The 18,059-nt window shown below is 46.3% G+C and overlaps 1 pseudogene; it reads left to right on the top strand.

The window, feature by feature from the left end:
• LOC135240373 (insulin-like growth factor 2 mRNA-binding protein 2) overlaps positions 1 to 18,059 on the top strand; it is a 60,405-nt pseudogene that overhangs the window by 36,037 nt on the left and 6,309 nt on the right.

The raw sequence follows: 18,059 nt of genomic DNA on the forward strand, positions 1-18,059 counted from the left end.
CAACAAATGAGCGAGAACTCCATCCCCCACCCCCCCTTCCCCCCGTCCCTCACCCTCTCTCCTAGTGAGGTGCATCGTGCCGCTCCTCGGTCTGCTTTCTAAATCCCTCGCCCCCGGTGGTTCTGGGTGCGCGCTCACGCTAATGGAGCTGTCAGAAAGCCGCGTGCAGCGGAGTGGTCCGCGCGGCTCGGGTCCGGGAGCGCGCTCAGTGAGGAGGAAGCGCCGGTTGCGCCGCGCCAGGTCAGGTGGGGGCGGGGCTGAGAGCGTCCGGTCCGTCTGACCGAGCCCTGGTTTCCCTGACCGACGCCCGCGGCACAAACCCCCAGTGCTCCCCCCGGTGTGAAGAGCAGGACTACCAGCTGTAAAATGGCATCCTGTGATGCAGACTCTTTATACCTGTTCCTGTATTTCCTGGCTGAGTGTTGAGCACTTTATACTTCTCCAGCACTTATTGCACTTTGTGTTATCGTCCTAGTGTTGTAGCCCCGTGGTTTGACTGAGCATAAGTTAGGTCAGAATAATTTTCACAGTGTGAACTGGACTTGGTGTTCTTGGCTATAAATACCTGTAACTAAAAAAAGAGTATTGTACCTTATCGAGTCTGTGTTTTGCAGTCGTTCGTACGTCGCTTTGGATAAGAGCATCTCCTAAATAAATGTAATGTAATGTATACTTCCACCTCTGACATCGATTCACTTATTAGGAAAGCAGTTTTAATGGCCTGGTTTGGTTTTAGTTGGTCTGTGTCAGTGTGCGGATTCTGCTCTGTGATCTGCAGCCATTAAGGAACGTTCTGTACGTGGCGAAGTGTGAGGCGCGTTTCGGTCGGGTTTGGAGGAGATAATTATGCGCGCTGCCTGCCGTGTGATGAGTGCGTGCGTGAGCGTGTGTCCCGGAAAGGAGGCTGTTCTTGTTAGGAAATGAAAACATGTTTTCCTACACTGTCTGGTTCATCTGCTTCTGAATGCCAGTGGGAAAAAAAAAACAGAACTTTCGTATGGTTCAGCTGTTAACCCCCCCCCCCCTCCTTTTCCTCTTTCCCCCTCTCTTTCTCTTTCTCCTCTCTCTCTCTCTCTCTCTCCCTGTCCGTCAGCAGGAGTCGGAAGATTCAGATTCGGAACATTCCTCCGCACCTGCAGTGGGAGGTGAGTTTGGCTGGGTCTGTGAGCGCGCTCTGTGGCTGTAGTGTGTAGTGAGTGGATAGGAGGCCCTGCCCTTCAAGAGTAGTGTAATCCCTGGGTTTGTACACTATGGAGCAGCACAGTGACCAGTTCGACTGACATGGTGTTCACATGATACCGTGACAAACAGACCTGGGTCAAATACATTATTGTTTTGGATTCAGATACTTTTCTGCACACTATTGGTCTTGCCTGATCTAATTGAGCCTGCCAATATGACCAGAAGGGGTGGGGTTTGCACTTTTTGAGAATATTTCATTGGTTCCAATACACCGGACAAGATCAGTAAAGCGTAGAAAAGTATTTGAATCAAAAACAAATACGTATTTGACCCAGGTCTGGTGCGTGCGTGCTTGCGTGCGAGGGGTTATTAGGGTGGGCGGGGGGAGAAGTCTCATTTCTTGACCAAAGACATAACATCACTGCCACAGTTAGGAGTCATAGCTCCAATCAGACCAGAGCTGGGGAGGAGTTTAGACTTATGAGGCGGCCTGTCGTTTGGATGCTATTTACGCGAGGCTGCGTGGCAGACTGTTGTCATGGCGTTTTACCTTGGGTCGGCGTGCGGGTGGGCATGCGCTCGACTCAGAGCTGCTGTTCTCTGTGGGCGGGGCTAATCCCCCCCCCAAGCCACGGCTCTGACCCTCACCTGACCCCGGCGCTCTGCTTCCACACAGTGTGGGAGGCCGTGCTCCCCTGCCTCAGTCATCATTAGGGCCGGCTGCAACAGCCACTCCTGATGAGTGTTCGCTCGGGAATTGAAATCCCTGTGCTGTGCTCTCTCTCTCTCTTTCTCTTCTCTCCTTCTCTCCCTGTCTCCGTCTCACTCCTCTCTCTCTCTCTCCCCTCTCTCTCTCCTGTCTCCGCTCTCTCTCTCTCTCTCTCTCTTCTCTCTTCTCTCTCTTGTCCTCTCACTCTCCTCCCCTCTCTCTCCTCCTCTCTCTCTCGTCTCTCGCTCCTCTCCTCTCTCTCTCTCTCTCTTCCTCTCTCTCCTGTCTCGCTCACTTCTTCCTACCCTCACTTGCTCCTTCTCTCCTTCCTTCTTCTCTCTCCTCTCCTCGCTCTTCTCTCCTCTCTCTCTCTCTCTCTCCTCTCCTCTCTCCCCTCTCTCCCTCTCTGAACGCTGACCCCGTCCGTTCTTTATACATTGCGCCCCTCTCTCTCGGCGTGCCCAGGCCCCTGCGGCCAGGGGTAGAGCGCTGTGCCGCGCGCATGCTAACTCTGCTCGGCGGGCTGTGCCTGTCCCGCTGGGCTAAATGGCAGGCCCGGCCCTGGGGACACACAGGCCGCCTCTCAGCCGCCCGAAATCAGGCGTGGCCACGGGCGCTCTGTGAGGGTTCACCGCGGGTAACAGCCCTGTCAAACCTATAGCACGTGCCTTTCGGTCGTGAGAAATACATTCAGCGTAGCCTAATTTATACAAACAGGATCTCAGAATAGCTGATGAATTTCACACGCATCGGAGGAGGGTGTTGGTGCAAACAAAGTGTGCGTCTCAGTGTGTGTGTGTGTATCTGAGTAATTTTGTGTGTACGTGTATTGTGTGCGTGTGTGTGTGTGTGGTTATGTAGGTGGGTCTGTGGGGGTGCGTGTGTGTGTGTGTGTGTGTGTGCTTGTGTAGGTGTGTGGGGGTACGTGTGTGTGAGTGTGTGTAGGTGGGGGTGTGTGTGTGTGTGTGTGTGTGTGTATTGACCCTTTCTCTCCCTGCATTACCACAGGTTTTGGATGGCCTTTTAGCACAGTACGGTACCGTAGAAAACGTGGAACAAGGTAATATATCCCCAGCTCTTGAACTCACCTAAAATCCAAAGGCCTCTTCTTGTAATACATTTGTGTGGGGATGGCATCAGAAGTAGCTCACAGAAGCAACGCTTTGTGTTCAGTTACCATAATGTGAATTTGTATAATGTAAGTTCCTGATGGTACTTATTACTTGTGATTATAGTAGCCTCAGTTACATTGATATAAATCACGTGGGTGGTGTTGTTATTAAAGTTTTTAATCCAGTTGTACGCCATATGTGCTGCAGTGACTCTTCACCCAACTAGAGGAAAGAAACTTGGCTCCTATCCATTAATGCTCAGTTGTACCCTGTGCCACTAGAACAGAGGTTCCCAACCCAGGTCCCAGAGAGCCACAGGGTTTTCTGGGTTTTCATGTTGTTCGGTACTTAATTGATCAATTAAAGCAGTCGATTACACAGTTACACCTCCTTTCCTGGCCCTGGGTGGGGTTAACTGGCAGTATATAATATACTGTACACAGAGGGAAAGGGTGCGGCTGGATTTATGTATCATATTTTATGACCGTGTTTTTGTGCAGTACTTAACATCTTTGTTTAAGAGGGAAATGCTTGCTGGAGACAAGTGGTTTCTGTGGCTATCGTAGGCATAGGAGGTGGTGTGATGTATGTAGCTGCTGTGTGTTTAATGGAAGGTGTGCAGCAGTTCCTGGGGGGGTGAGGGGGGGGTAAATGCTTGGTGGTGGAGGGGGGGGCACTGGTTAATCATGTCCTTTCTGGAAAATCACCCCAGCACCCCAGCACAAATTCTGACACTTAGAGCAGCCAAGATTAAGCATGTGAGTTTTGGTTATTAAAGTGGACAGTGTCCCTCCCCATCATTTCCCTGAGAAACTTGCCTGTGTTTCTCATCGGTGGTGACTGAGGATCCAAGCACCCACCGTACTTCTGGGAAGACAAAAATTAAGTCCCACGCAATCCCCCCTCCCCCCCCCAACCCCCTCCCAGTTGTGGTACTGAATGCAAGACCATTGGCCAAGTGCCAGATTCAACCCACGCAACCACTAACATTACCCTCCTTAACCCTTTACGCTGACATCACAATCCTAACCCTTTACACTGACATTACCCATTGGTGTCTTTATTAGGACCTTCTGAAATGAAACCTCTCTCTGTGGAGCAATCCTTGCTAGGGGCTAGTGACTATGGGGCCATCTTATTGAGATATTTTTTTAATTGAGATGTGCAATGAGTCAACCCAAATTTCAAGGCATTGGTAAGGTTTGTGTAACCTGGTAATATCAGATGTTGAGTACAACACAGACTCGCTCTGTGCACACACAAATGAATGAAGTAACAGACGAACAGAGATCTTGTTAAGCTGTGAATCGTTGCCCTGCGTGGCAGAGAGCTTGCAGACACACCTGGAAGTTTAGTCCTCTTTATTGGACTGTGTGCTGATTGTCCATGAGGCCCGGGATGTTGACAGTGGATCTGCAGTAGTCTCCTACGTCTTTTCCATTATGCATGCAAACTAGAAGCAAGTAGCATATGGTGGATAGAAGGGGACTTGACTTGTAGCCCGAGGGCTGTCGGTTCTGAACCTACGCCCCTGCTGCTCTGCCGGTATGCACCCTTGGGCATGCTCGGCTGCGTGCGTTTATGAAGCGTGAACGCGATAAGGGTGCCTGTCGGGTAAATGGTGAACGTAATGCAAAGCGGTCTCTCCGGTGTCCGGGCCGCGTGCGCGTGACTCACCAGGAACGGGAATGGAGGCCGCGCGCGCCTGCCTCGGGTTGGGGCTGCGCCGCTGGTGCTCAGGAACAGCGGGCCGTTTAACGGGGGGGGGGGGTCTGATTCATGCTCTCAGAACTCCTCATCGCCGGGCTGCTACGGAGGAGAGCTTAGCGAGAATGAGTTTCCGGGCCGGGTGCTTGTTGACCGTTTGGTGGAATATTTGGTTTGTTTTGATGAGCCCTGTGTCTGTACTGCTGTCTGCCTGGCCAAGGAGCGTTTTCCAAATGAGTAGGTATAAACGCTATTAACCGTCTGGCTTTCTGTCTCTCCACAGTTAACACTGATACAGAAACAGCAGTGGTGAACGTCACGTACGCAACCAAGGAGGAAGCTAAAGCGTAAGCACTCTGAGCTAGAGGCATTTATTTTCACTGTGCAATGACATACATGCTAGCTTGCGTTTATGTACAGTGTATCATGCTACCCAATAGAAAAATCAATGTTAAGCGGCCATTTTGACCTTTACACCACTAAAGGCAAGGATGCCAACTAAATTATGTTAACAAATCAAAACTAAATTCACCTCACTACTGTGCTGTGAGCGTCCGCACTGTTGCCACACCTGTGATGTAACAGCAGATGTGGTTGTGTTCTAAAGCCTGTGGGGGGTAATTATTCGAGCATTGTTCAGTATTTGGACCTGATGGTGTCATGGCTGATCGCAGTGACTAGATCACAGAGACGCCTCCTTCCACGTGTGAGCGTGTGACCACCCCTCCCTCCGTGTTGCCAGGGCGATCGAGAAGCTGACGGGACACCAGTTTGAGGACTACTCCTTCCGGGTGTCGTACATCCTGGACGTGGACGCGGCCCCGTCCCCCCAGACCCCACGGGCGCGGCGAGCGGGGCGGCCGCAGCGGGACCAGGACGGCCCTCAGCCCGGCCCCTCGGGGGGCCCCGGGGGCCCCCGGCACCAGCAGCAGGACTTCGCTCGCTGCTCGCCGCAGTTGTGGGCTATCTCAGGCTACCTCGACGCAGCGTCGTGGAGGGCCTATCATCGGCAACGCAGTGGCCTCACCTTTATCCAAGAAACTGCTTGCACCAAACAGACACCAATCCATTAGGTTTCAGTTAAGGCCGGCACTGTACATTATGCACATTGGTGGCCAACCGTACTGCCAGTTCCTACAGTTCCCCTCCATAGTAACAGCTTTCAATCTGTCATAGGTCCGGGTTGGCCATTATGGCTCCAGTTACTAGGCTGCAGTTTGGTTTTCTAGCAATGGCTACAGTTACTAGGCCACAGTTTGGTTGGCCATTATGGCTCCAGTTACTAGGCTGCAGTTTGGTTGGCCAGGCTGTGTGTGAGCCTGGTGTCTGTATCTCAGGGCTGGTGTGTCTGTCTGTCCCAGGGTGGACATACATCGAAAGGAGAATGCGGGCGCGGCAGAGAAGCCCGTCACCATCCACTCCACCCCGGAGGGCTGCTCCTCCGCCTGCCGCATGATCCTGGACATCATGCAGAAGGAGGCCAATGAGACCAAGGTGTAAGTCTGGATTCCCTTATCTAACCTTCATCTGAACTCCTAGCCAATACAAACCAAATTCCCCACACAAACGTACCCGCTTTACACCAGATCTCCAAACATTTACTTTTATAAAGTTCTCTCAAGCATATACTACATTACAGTTATTTAGCATATGCTTTTATCCAAAGCGACGTACGAAAGTGCACAAAAGTGGATGCGGTCACTTTATTAGGTACAACTATCAAGGACCATGTAAGACCCCCCTTGCCTCCAGAACAGCCTGAAATCTTTCCAGGATGGATTCAGAAAGGTGCTGGAACCATTCTGTTGGGATGTCGGTCAATGCTTTCTCGATAGCAGGATGCAGCTCCTGCTAATTTTTCAGCCACACAATCCTATTTTGAACCTGCCATTCCACCTCATCCCAAAGCTCTGCTCTATTGGATTGAGATCTGGGGACTGTGCAGACCATTGGACTAGACTGACGCCACTGATATGTTCGTGGAACCGTCTTGAGATGATGCATGCTTTGTGCATTATCCTACTGAAGTATCCATTTGAAAATGGGCAGACTGTGGCCAGAATGTGATGCACATGGCCAGCAGCAATGCTTAAGTATACTGTGGCATTCAAACGAGGCTCAATAGGTATTATGGCGCCTAATATATGCCAAGAAAACATTCCCCACCCCATTACACCGCCACCACCAGCCTGCACGGTTGACACAAGGCTGGATGGATTCGTGCTGTTTGTGCCAAATTCTGACCATGCCGTCTGCATGTCACTGCAGAAATGGAGTTTCGTCAAACCGGCAAACGTTTTTTTCCAGTCTTCGGTCGCACAGTTTTGGTGATCGTGTGCCCACTGTAGCCTCATCTCCCTAATCTTAGCTGACAGAACCAAAACCCGGTGTGGCGTTCTGCTGCTGCAGCCCGTCCGCTTCAAGGTTTGATGCGTTGTGCATTCAGAGATGCCCTTCTGCACACCGCTGATGTAAACAGCTTTCATTCCAGCATTTGTGGCATTTCTGTTAGCTTGAACGAGTCTGCCCATTCTCCGCTGACCTCCCACATTAACAGGGCGTTTTTGTCCTCAGAACCGACGCTCGCCGGATGCTTTTTGTTCATCGCGCCTTTCTCTGTAAACTCTAGACACTGCAGTGCATGGAAATCCCAGAAAAGGCTGCCGTCTCTGAGATGCTGGAATGGCCATGTTGGGCTCCAGCGATCATACCGCGGTCAAGGTTGCTTAGATCACGTCATGCCCATTGTAATGTTTGCTCAAACAGCGTCTAAACCGCTTTATCGTACCTGCATATCGAGTTGCAGCCACAATTCGCTGTTTGGAGGAGCAGGTTTTTTTGCATTAACATGCAGGTGTACCTAAGGAAGTGGCCCCTGAGTGTACTTTATATCCCATGTATAGGACTACCGCAGATACTGTGATGCCTTTTCCTTTGCAGAGCTGAGCAGATTCCTTTGAAAATCCTGGCGCACAACAGCCTGGTTGGGCGGCTTATTGGGAAGGAGGGTCGCAACCTGAAAAAGATCGAGCAAGAGACAGGGACCAAAATCACCATCTCCTCGTAAGTGTCCAGCCAGAGCACCCTACAGCCTGCCCTGCTTTATGACCCTCACAGGCACCCTTACCCATGGCCAATCACAGAGCATATATTTTCACACACAGTCTCATTCTTTTATGATGCTGGGTTATTTGCCTGTATGTAAGCAACTGTGGCTGTGCTCAAGAATGTAACAGTCATTACAGGTGTATTCCCTATTTTCTGGGATTTGAACTCGCAACATTCTGGTTATAAACCCAGTGCTGTCTCTACTCCACCACATTGCTGTGCTGTGCTCATAGTTGACCGTCTTGTACTCCGTTTAGTTTATTCTAATAGGGCAATACGTTCACGATGTTGAAATGAGGAGTTCATATCAATTATGGGCATGAATGCTGTAATAAACCCTGTGACAGATTGCGGATGTAAATTGAAGTTAATTTGGACTGTAACAGACCTTATGGAAAACAGCTTTATGAAGCCAAGGTCATCGCGTCTCCAGGCTAAATTTTGCCCCAAGTAGATAAATCACACGCATATCCCGACTAACACTGAGTGAGGCTCTCTACAGTCAGTTTGACTGGCCTGATCATCAAAGCTCATTAGCTCAGAAACACGCAAGATAGCATCACTGCTCAGGCTAATGCACACAGATTTGTGGTTGTGATTACTGTGTATTCGTTATGAGAAACCTGTTGACTCATGGCTTTAATGGGCCATGTTCCTTGCCCGCGGGAGAAAGCTAGCTGAGTCCCGCCGCTGTGGACTCCCAGTCATAGATGGCAGACGCTCCCAGTCAGCGATGCTCGATCTCCATTAGCACCCAGTCACCCAGGGACCCTGGTCTCTCCAGTTCGATAGGCCTATTTCACAAGACGGCGACCAAAACCGGATGTAGGGATACTTTGTTTCCGGTTACCGTTGCTACGGACGCAAGTCCATTTCTGACAGCGAAAAATTGAGCCTAAACAGCGACGTGTGTTCTCACAGTCCCTGATAGCTCTGCCAACGTCCACTGTCCGATGTTATCCGCATTGTCGAAGCATTGCCAGTGAACGTTAAGCGGTCTAAACTGGACAAGGGCTATAAATTCTTTTTTGAGAAGTTTATATTCGGTTATGAAGGTAAGTATAACGTTAGCTCTGGTTCACCAGAAAGCTAAATAGCTAGCTTGCTAACCACATCAAGTTAGCCGATTAAAGAGATGTTGCACTTCGACATAACATAAATTCTTTTCTGGAGGCGACTCCATTGTGTTTTCGTAGCGTGAAGCAACATCTGCTGTCCGTTAACAGCGTCTCTGTTCCTCTCGGTTGTCCCGAAAATGAATGAATAGGGAGCCTGACAACTGTGTGGAAAAGCGATTCTGTTAACATTGACGGTCAACAGGGGAGGCAAATGCTATGTAAGTACAATATGTTAGGCTCCACAAAATTACTTATGTTATTATACCGAAGTGAAATATCTCTGAATTAAGTTTTGTACTACCGTTACTATTTTGTGACATGTTGTTTGTGCTGTACTTGTTCTAATAAAGATTTATATTGCTTGTCAGATCGCCTGTGTAATGGTGTTCAGTTCAGTACCGAGCTGTTTGTTTTTATCGCTGATAAAAACTACCCACACATTTTTAAATCAGCTGATATATCTTAAGTAGGCTTGTCGCGATGTCCGTCAATACATTTTGTAATTACAATTAACAACTAAAATAAACGTGCATCTGCAGTTTCAACATTGAATATCCAAATATGTGCTTGCTAACAAGCTAGCTGGCTAAAACGTAATTTGCTAATCATAACATAACATATAGCTCGCTAACTGATTTTATGACATTCCATTGGAATGTCATAAAATAACTTGGAATTTCCAAGTTCCAGCGCACACCAAACTACGGAGGAAGAGGTCTGCATGCTATTTCGCCGAGGCTCTCAACCAGGCGAACGTTTCCCTGCTCCTGTTTACAACCTGAGGCACTTCTCCAAACCGCGCAAAGAGTACAGATGAGCTGCTTAAACTCTGAATAACTCGCGAAGTCGGTGTTTGAGGTGCTTGGCTAAGTTAGCTAGCTAGATGCGTTTCCTCTTTCAGTTTAAAATGAGCAATGACAGTGTTTCCAAACGTGTTTTTGACAATGTTGTCTTGATTATATAACAAAGGGCAAAGTATTCACACACATGAATTATTATTTTTTTGTTTCTCAAAGAGTGGTAGGGCCTATGTTTGGTGGAACTGTCATGGCAGGCGCACTGCCGCTAGCCATCTTTACCTGTTATGAATTGTTTTCGTGTTTTTAGCCGTTCTCAAGCAGGCCAACTCAGACTAGAGTGCGGTACGAAAATGGAAAAAACTAGAACTGTTACAATCACTAGGCCTGTTTGATTTTGATTTGACAGTGAATTATATATTTTTGTATATTTAATATTTTTATTATTTTATATCTTTAACAGTAGGCAATACAGCTAACTTAGCCAAGCACCTCAAACACCAACATCGCAAGTTATTCAAATAGTTTAAGCAGCTCACCTGTACTCTTTGCGCGGTTTGGAGAATTGCCTCAGGTTGTAAACAGGAGCAGGGAAACGTTCGCCTGGTTGAGAGCCTCGGCGAAATAGCGTGCAGACCTCTTCCTCCGTAGTTTGGTGTGCGCTGGAGCTTGCCATTGAGCCATAACACGGTCTTCTGTCGCATGCTGCAGCAAGGGTTTCTATGAAACTCTCGCTGGTTAAGAGATTATTTTCTATTTCTCTAGCTCTTTGGGCCATTCCCTGTGAAATTTGGTGCCCCTACTTGAAAGGTCCTAATACCAAGAAAATAAGGACCCCTTAATGAAGTCCGAATTATTGCCTCATTCAAATTTTAATTATTTAACGTTTTTGTTTGCTTATCCTTGATTGTACTGTCAAATTTTACTGATGCTAATGTTAAACTTGTTTTTCTCATTCAGTAGCCCATGAAGAAAAAAAAAGAAATTATTCAAAAAGTAAAAACGGCTGTCTTGTGATATGCCTGATTATAAACCGAGTTATATATATATTCGGAATTGTAATTTATATATTCAGAATTGAAGTTATATATTCGGAAATTGAATTTATATATTCGGGAATTGTACTTATATATCCAGAATTGAATTTATATATTCAGAATTGTACTTATATATTCGGGAATTGAATTTCTATATATACAGGAATTGTACTTATATATCCAGAATTGAATTTATATATTCAGAAATTGAATTTATATATTCGGGAATTGTACTTATATATCCAGAATTGAATTTATATATTCGGAAATTGAATTTATATATTCGGGAATTGTACTTATATATCCAGAATTGAATTTATATATTCAGAATTGAAGTTATATATTCGGAAATTGAATTTATATATTCGGGAATTGTACTTATATATCCAGAATTGAATTTATATATTCGGAAATTGAATTTATATATTCGGGAATTGTACTTATATATCCAGAATTGAATTTATATATTCAGAATTGTACTTATATATTCGGGAATTGAATTTATATATTCAGGAATTGTACTTATATATCCAGAATTGAATTTATATATTCAGAAATTGTACTTATATATTCAGAATTTAATTTATATATTCGGGAAAGATGGCTAGCGGCAGTGCGCCTGCCATGACAGTTCCACCAAACATAGGCTCTACCACTCTTTGAGAAACAAAAAATAATTCATGTGTGTGAATACTTTGCCCTTGGTTATATAATCAAGACAACATTGTCAAAAACACATTTGGAAACACTGTCATTGCTCATTTTAAACTGAAAGAGGAAACGCATCTAGCTAGCTAACTTAGCCAAGCACCTCAAACACCGACATCGCGTGTTATTCAGATTTTAAGCAGCTCATCTGTACTCTTTGCCCGCTTTGGAGAAGTGCCTCAGGTTGTAAACAGGAGCAGGGAAACGTTCGCCTGGTTGAGAGCCTCGGCGAAATAGCATGCAGACCTCTTCCTCCGTAGTTTGGTGTGTGCTGGAACTTGGAATGTCATAAAATCAGTTAGCGAGCTATATGTTATGTTATGATTAGCAAATTACATTTTAGACAGCTAGTGCATTAGTGCATCTGCAGTTTCAACATTGAATATGCAGATGCACGTTTATTTTAGTTGTTAATTGTAATTACAAAATGTATTGACGGACATCGCGACAAGCCTACTTAAGATATATCAGCTGATTTAAAAATGTGTGGGTAGTTTTTATCAGCGATGAAAACAAACGGCTCGGTAGTGAACTGAACACCATTACACAGGCGATCTGACAAGCAATATAAATCTTTATTAGAACAAGTACAGCACAAACAGCATGTCACAAAATAGTAACAGTAGTACAAAACTTAGTTCAGAGATATTTCACTTCGGTATAATAACATAAGTAATTTTGTGGAGCCTAACATATTGTACTTACATAGCATTTGCCTCCCCTGCTGACCGTCAACGTTAACAGAATCGCTTTTCCTCACAGTTGTCAGGCTCCCTATTCATTCATTTTCGGGACAACCGAGAGGAACAGAGACGCTGTTAACGGACAGCAGATGTTGCTTCATGCTACGAAAACACAATGGAGTCGCCTCCAGAAAAGAATTTATGTTATGTCGAAGTGCAAAATCTCTTTAATCGGCTAACTTGATGTGGTTAGCAAGCTAGCTATTTTCTTGTGAACCAGAGCTAACGTTATACTTACCTTCATAACCGAATATAAACTTCTCAAAAAAGAATTTATAGCCCTTGTCCAGTTTAGACCGCTTAACGTTCACTGGCAATGCTTCGACAATGCGGATAACATCGGACAGTGAACGTTGGCAGAGCTATCAGGGACTGTGAGAACACACGTCGCTGTTTAGGCTCAATTTTTCGCTGTCAGAAATGGACTTGCGTCCGTAGCAACGGTAACCGGAAACAAAGTATCCCTACATCCGGTTTTGGTCGCCATCTTGTGAAATAGGCCTATCGCGGCTGAATGACGCTCGACCGTTTTCAGATTCTCTTATATTAATGGGACGGCGAGGCGAAAGGGAGACACGAAGGGAAGGTGTGGGAACACTTTTAGGGATTCGTGTTCAGGGTTTGTGTCTTTTTTCTTCTTTCACAGTTTGCAGGACTTAACCATTTACAACCCCGAGCGGACCATCACGGTGAAGGGCAGCATACAGGCCTGCTGCAAAGCTGAGGAGGACATCATGAGGAAGCTGAGGGAGGCCTACGAGAACGACCTCGCTGCTGTAAACGTATGATGATAATAATAATAATAATAATAATAATAATAAATAACTACACTAATGATAACAATAATAATAATAGTGATGGTAGTAACAATGATAGTAATAGTAATAATAGTAGTAGGCATAATAATAATAATGATGATAACGATGATTATAATAATAATAATAACTACAAGAACAATAATAACAATGACAACATTGATTGTAGTAATGATAATAACTACAAGAACAATAATAATAAAAATAATAACAGTAGTAATAATAATAATAATAACAATAATAATAATAATAATTATTATTATAATAGTAAATTGTTTGTGTGAGTGATACCAGTGCTGATTGAAGAGGTCTGGTGCAGGAGTTGCAGGCGAGGACAGCTGTTGTGAGTGGGGGTGTGTCAGCACCATGTTCAGAGATGAGCACTTAATCAGTCTGAGGTTGCCTAGAACTGATTTGTAATTGTTTTCTGTAATTAACAGCCATCAACAATTTTTGCTAGGATCGCCCATTATTTTTGTACTTTGAGTTTTGTTTCATATCACTCATTCGCCCTCGCGCTTAACACCAAATTATTTTAATTATGAGGATGGTAGTGGTAGCATTAGCTCACATTGTTTGTAATAATAAATGGTGGTGAAGTGCACAAACACAATGTTGGCATATTAACCTTCTAATTTATTAAACTCTTTTTTCCCCCCCTTCATCAAAGAGCCTTGTGTTTAACGGTTTGAGGATATCGTTTAATTGACTTTCTGGTAAGGCTGGGGAGTGTCCGCGGTGACCAACGCAGGTTCTGCAGGGGCTGGTAGAGCCGGGGGAGGCTTATCTCCGCATCTCAGCGAATCTTACGAGAAAGGGAGAGGCGGAGGCGGTCTGAGCCACATCCCCGGGGCCTGCCTGCCTGCCGTGGGGGGGTGGGGATGGGGGAGGGGGGGGGGGGCGCGGGGGGGTGAAGTGTCTCTCGGATAGCAGGACTCATCTCTGACTCACTCGTTTACCGCTACATGGGCTGCAACCGCAACAACATGACCCGGCATCCATTGGATGGTCGTCTCCATCAGCTCCGCTCTCTTTCTCATGACATCATCACCCCCCCTCCCCCCCCCATGGACTGAGACAATAAACAGGATGTGAAAGGAGTAGAAATAATTATTTGTTTGCCGTCTGTTTGTTCAAAGATGTTGCATCTTAAAAACAGGCATTTATGGCAGAAATTAATGTGTATGTGCACACGGCTATGAATTGAGTGTCCCTTTTCAAAGAATATGTATTATATGGTACAAATGTGGTTTCCACCCTATCATTATGAAAGTTATAGACCTGTTCTGTTACTTCGCACAGGCTGTTTTTCCGAGTGAGAATCTGATTCCAGAGAATGGGGCCATCTAGTGTAACACTGAGGACACTGCAGGTGGCCATTGTGCTGGAAGTGGCTGAAGGGAAGCAGGTGGTCCGTTTTCTCTGTGCTGATGACGTTGACAGATGTACGCCGGGCTAACGGTTGATTCTCTTCTTCCTTACAGCAACAAGCCAACTTTATCCCGGGGCTCAACCTGAACGCGTTGGGGATCTTTTCCACGGGCCTGTCGGTCTTGACGCCCCCGGCAGCCGGACCACGTGGAGCAGCCTCCACGCCCCCCACCGGCTACGGTGCCTATCTGGTTAGTGAACACCGCCCTCTGCTGGTTACGCAGCGCACCCTCGCCGGTACAGATTTAATCTGTCCACGATTCTGTCAAGATTCAAATTTTGTGGCCTCTTTGCAAAACTATTTTATCTTGTGACTCTTGGAGCGAGGGATGCACCTGGCGATGTGTTTCAATGAGAGAGCGTAGTGTGTAGTCAGTTGTCGGAAAGGGGCGATGGAGAACTTATTTCTCAGAACTTCTGGAAAACCGCTGAATTCCCCTTCCCTGATGGAGGCATGACTCACTGAGCGCTCTTCTCACTGACTGAACACACCACCTTGAGTCACAAGTGTAAAGAATATTATACTGTGTGTGTGTTTCTGTGTGTGTGTGTGTGTGTGTGTGTGTGCGTGCATATGATAGACTTCTCCTCCCACCAGTTACTGCCCATTTGTTTACGTCCCTAAGACTAACAGTATTCAGAATCTGCGGGGGGGGGTTGTTGATGAGAAAGGGAGGACAGCCCTAAATAAATGCCCTGACTAATGCCTCTCTAATTGTACAGAGTCACTCCTCACATCTGGGCCGGCTGTATGGAGTCCCGCCTACCAGTGCCCTATCCCACCAGCACACAGTAAGGCGAGCCCTCTTACTGTCTGTTTTTACCTCAATCCCTCTTCTCATCTGCACAGGACATGGTTCAGTAAAGGACATGGAACAAAACTTATATTATATTAATTATATATTATATTAATTTGATCATTGATGTGACATTCAGTCATGGTTTTATGCTGATCAGGGTGCAATAAGTATTACATCTGTGATCTGTAGACTGCTTTCCATAACTTCAGAATCAAGTGTCCTTCAGCTGATAAGGCTCTCAGCTTATTAGCCTTACTCTACTCTAGCTTGTTTCAGTGGCAGTACGGTGGGAAAATGTTTTTTCCCGGAAACAATTACTTTTCCCCCACACGAAAGTTTCTGCTCATTAGTGGGTACAAAGCCAGGCTTGCAGATATGCATCTCCTGAATGCGTAAAACACCCAGTAAACCTTTTAGCAGTGAGCTGCAAGGACCGCTATCTTCTGCTGGAGACGGAGACTATGCTCTGCGATTAAAATAGTCTGAGTCATGGATGGGAATATTTGATTACATAACAAATTGTTTTATAGAAGTTCTCTTTGGATATCAACCTTAGAAGAGCAATTTCTCCTCTCCTCATAGTTTATCCTACTTTGCTTAGTGCTGGGTCTCCAGTGTGTGTTCCAGTTCAAAGGGAATGGACAACGGTGGATAACTATGGTGCTGACTCTACTGGGGGGGCCAGAGTGAACATCGTAAAGCCTGACTCTACTGGGGGGGGTCAGGGTGCAGACTGTATGGTGCTGATTCTACTGGAGGTCCATTTCCTTCTCTGTCATGTTCATTGTGCATGTGTACACATGTGCATGTATGTGTGCATGTGTACATCGGGGAGGCCTGCATCTGGCAATTGATGTGTTTGCGTGCGTGCGTGCGTATGTCTGTCTGTCTGTCAGTCTGAAAATTCAGATCTGAATGTACGGGTCTTCTCCCATCAGGCTCCGGAACAGGAAGTGGTCTACCTCTTTATTCCAACTCAGGCCGTGGGCGCGCTCATTGGCAAGAAGGGCCAGCACATCAAGCAGCTGGCGCGCTTCGCGGGAGCCTCCATAAAGGTAGGAGACCCGGGTCACACGGCCCTGGTGCCCCGCTCTGCCGCTGCCCTGCCTGGGGCAAGAGCGCCAGGGCTGCACCGGGGCTGCACCGGGGCTGCAGGGCAGGCAGCTGCCCACAGAGTGAATGGACCTCTGCTCTTTTCCCTACTGAAGGCCTTCACATCTGGGCTCCTGTAGTTCTCTTCTTTTAGGCTGCTTGTTTACCGTGCTGGTAGTGAGATATCGGTGGATATTTTGTAGGCGATATTCTGTGATGAAAATATTTTCCTTGGTTGAGCTTTACTTCATAAGTCAGTATAAATGTGTGGTGGCATGATCGAAAACTTAGCATCATGTAATTATTAACAAGCAGTTACCTGAATGTCCCCCAATCATTATGCTGAAGAGTGACGTTACAGTTTCACTGAAATGAAATGAATATTACTAACTAACATTTTTTTGTGGTAAATGCTCTCAATACCATGGATACTCAAATCTTCTCCCAGGTAATTAGCTGAATAATTAGTGCTACTGATTGGCTAGACCATCTTCACACATGACTCCCAGGTAAAGGGAGGGTGGAAGAACCAACAGTTCTCGGCCCTTGAGGACCATGATTTGAGTAGCAGGGCTCCGTGCCGTTGGCTGTCGGAAGCCCTTCGGCTTTAAGCCTTGCGAGACGAGCGTGGTCTGAGAGCGCCGGTCGGTCTGTGTTTTCCAGATCGCCCCAGCAGAAAGCCTCGACGTGCCTGAGAGAATGGTCATCATCACAGGGCCCCCTGAAGCTCAGTTTAAGGTAGAGCTCTACCGCTCTTGCCGTCTTTACCTTTTTTTATTTTTCTCACAGTGGTTCCAAATGTCTGTTCAAACATGCTGACGTTCTTGCGTACGATTCACGCGAGGAGGACCGGTGAGTCCGTAGTGTGTGCATGACCGAACGAGGCCTTCGTTGTCGTGGACGCGGCCGTGCCTAAGCGTTTACGGAGTTCTTAGACGCGCGGTTTCGTTTATATGCCTCTTACCCAGGCTCAGGGCCGGATATTTGGGAAGCTGAAGGAGGAGAACTTCTTCACGGCGAAGGAGGAAGTGAAGCTGGAGACGCACATCAAAGTCCCTTCCTCTGCGGCGGGACGCATCATCGGCAAGGGAGGGAAAACCGTACGTACGAGAGCGACGGTCCGTTGCACACGGCAGTTAAATGATTTGGCTATGTTTATTTTTTAAACGAATTCACATATGTATTATTTATATTTTACGTGGCAGCCATGTGAATCATTTTGAACTCATTGTAACAGGACTGATTGAACAGGGTTTTTTTTAGTCGCTTCTGATATTGATGTGGTTGCAATGTGGTTGTAATACTGCCCCCTGCAGGTCAATGAGCTGCAGAACCTCACCAGCGCAGAGGTCATTGTACCGAGGGACCAAACTCCAGATGAAAACGATGAGGTCTTTGTTAAAATAATCGGCCATTTCTTTGCCAGCCAGGTATGTGCTGCTGATTTTGTAAACAGAAGGATTGCATTTCCTTTCCTTTACAATGTTTAGAACCAAACTAAGGTGCATAATTGAACAAGAATCGAATCAGTTCACTTTTTTATTGGAAAATGATCAAATCATTAAATAGAAGGGACGGTTCTATTGAAAAGCAACATGTTTAGATGTTTTATGACTTGTGTTCTGAATGATAACATTTTTATCAATGTATTCAATTTAAATGGTTTCTTTGGAACTCCTGAAAAGTGTGGTTAAACAGTG

Source organism: Anguilla rostrata, chromosome 15 (assembly GCF_018555375.3).
Source record: "Anguilla rostrata isolate EN2019 chromosome 15, ASM1855537v3, whole genome shotgun sequence".
In the NCBI taxonomy this organism is placed as follows: Eukaryota; Metazoa; Chordata; class Actinopteri; order Anguilliformes; family Anguillidae; genus Anguilla; species Anguilla rostrata.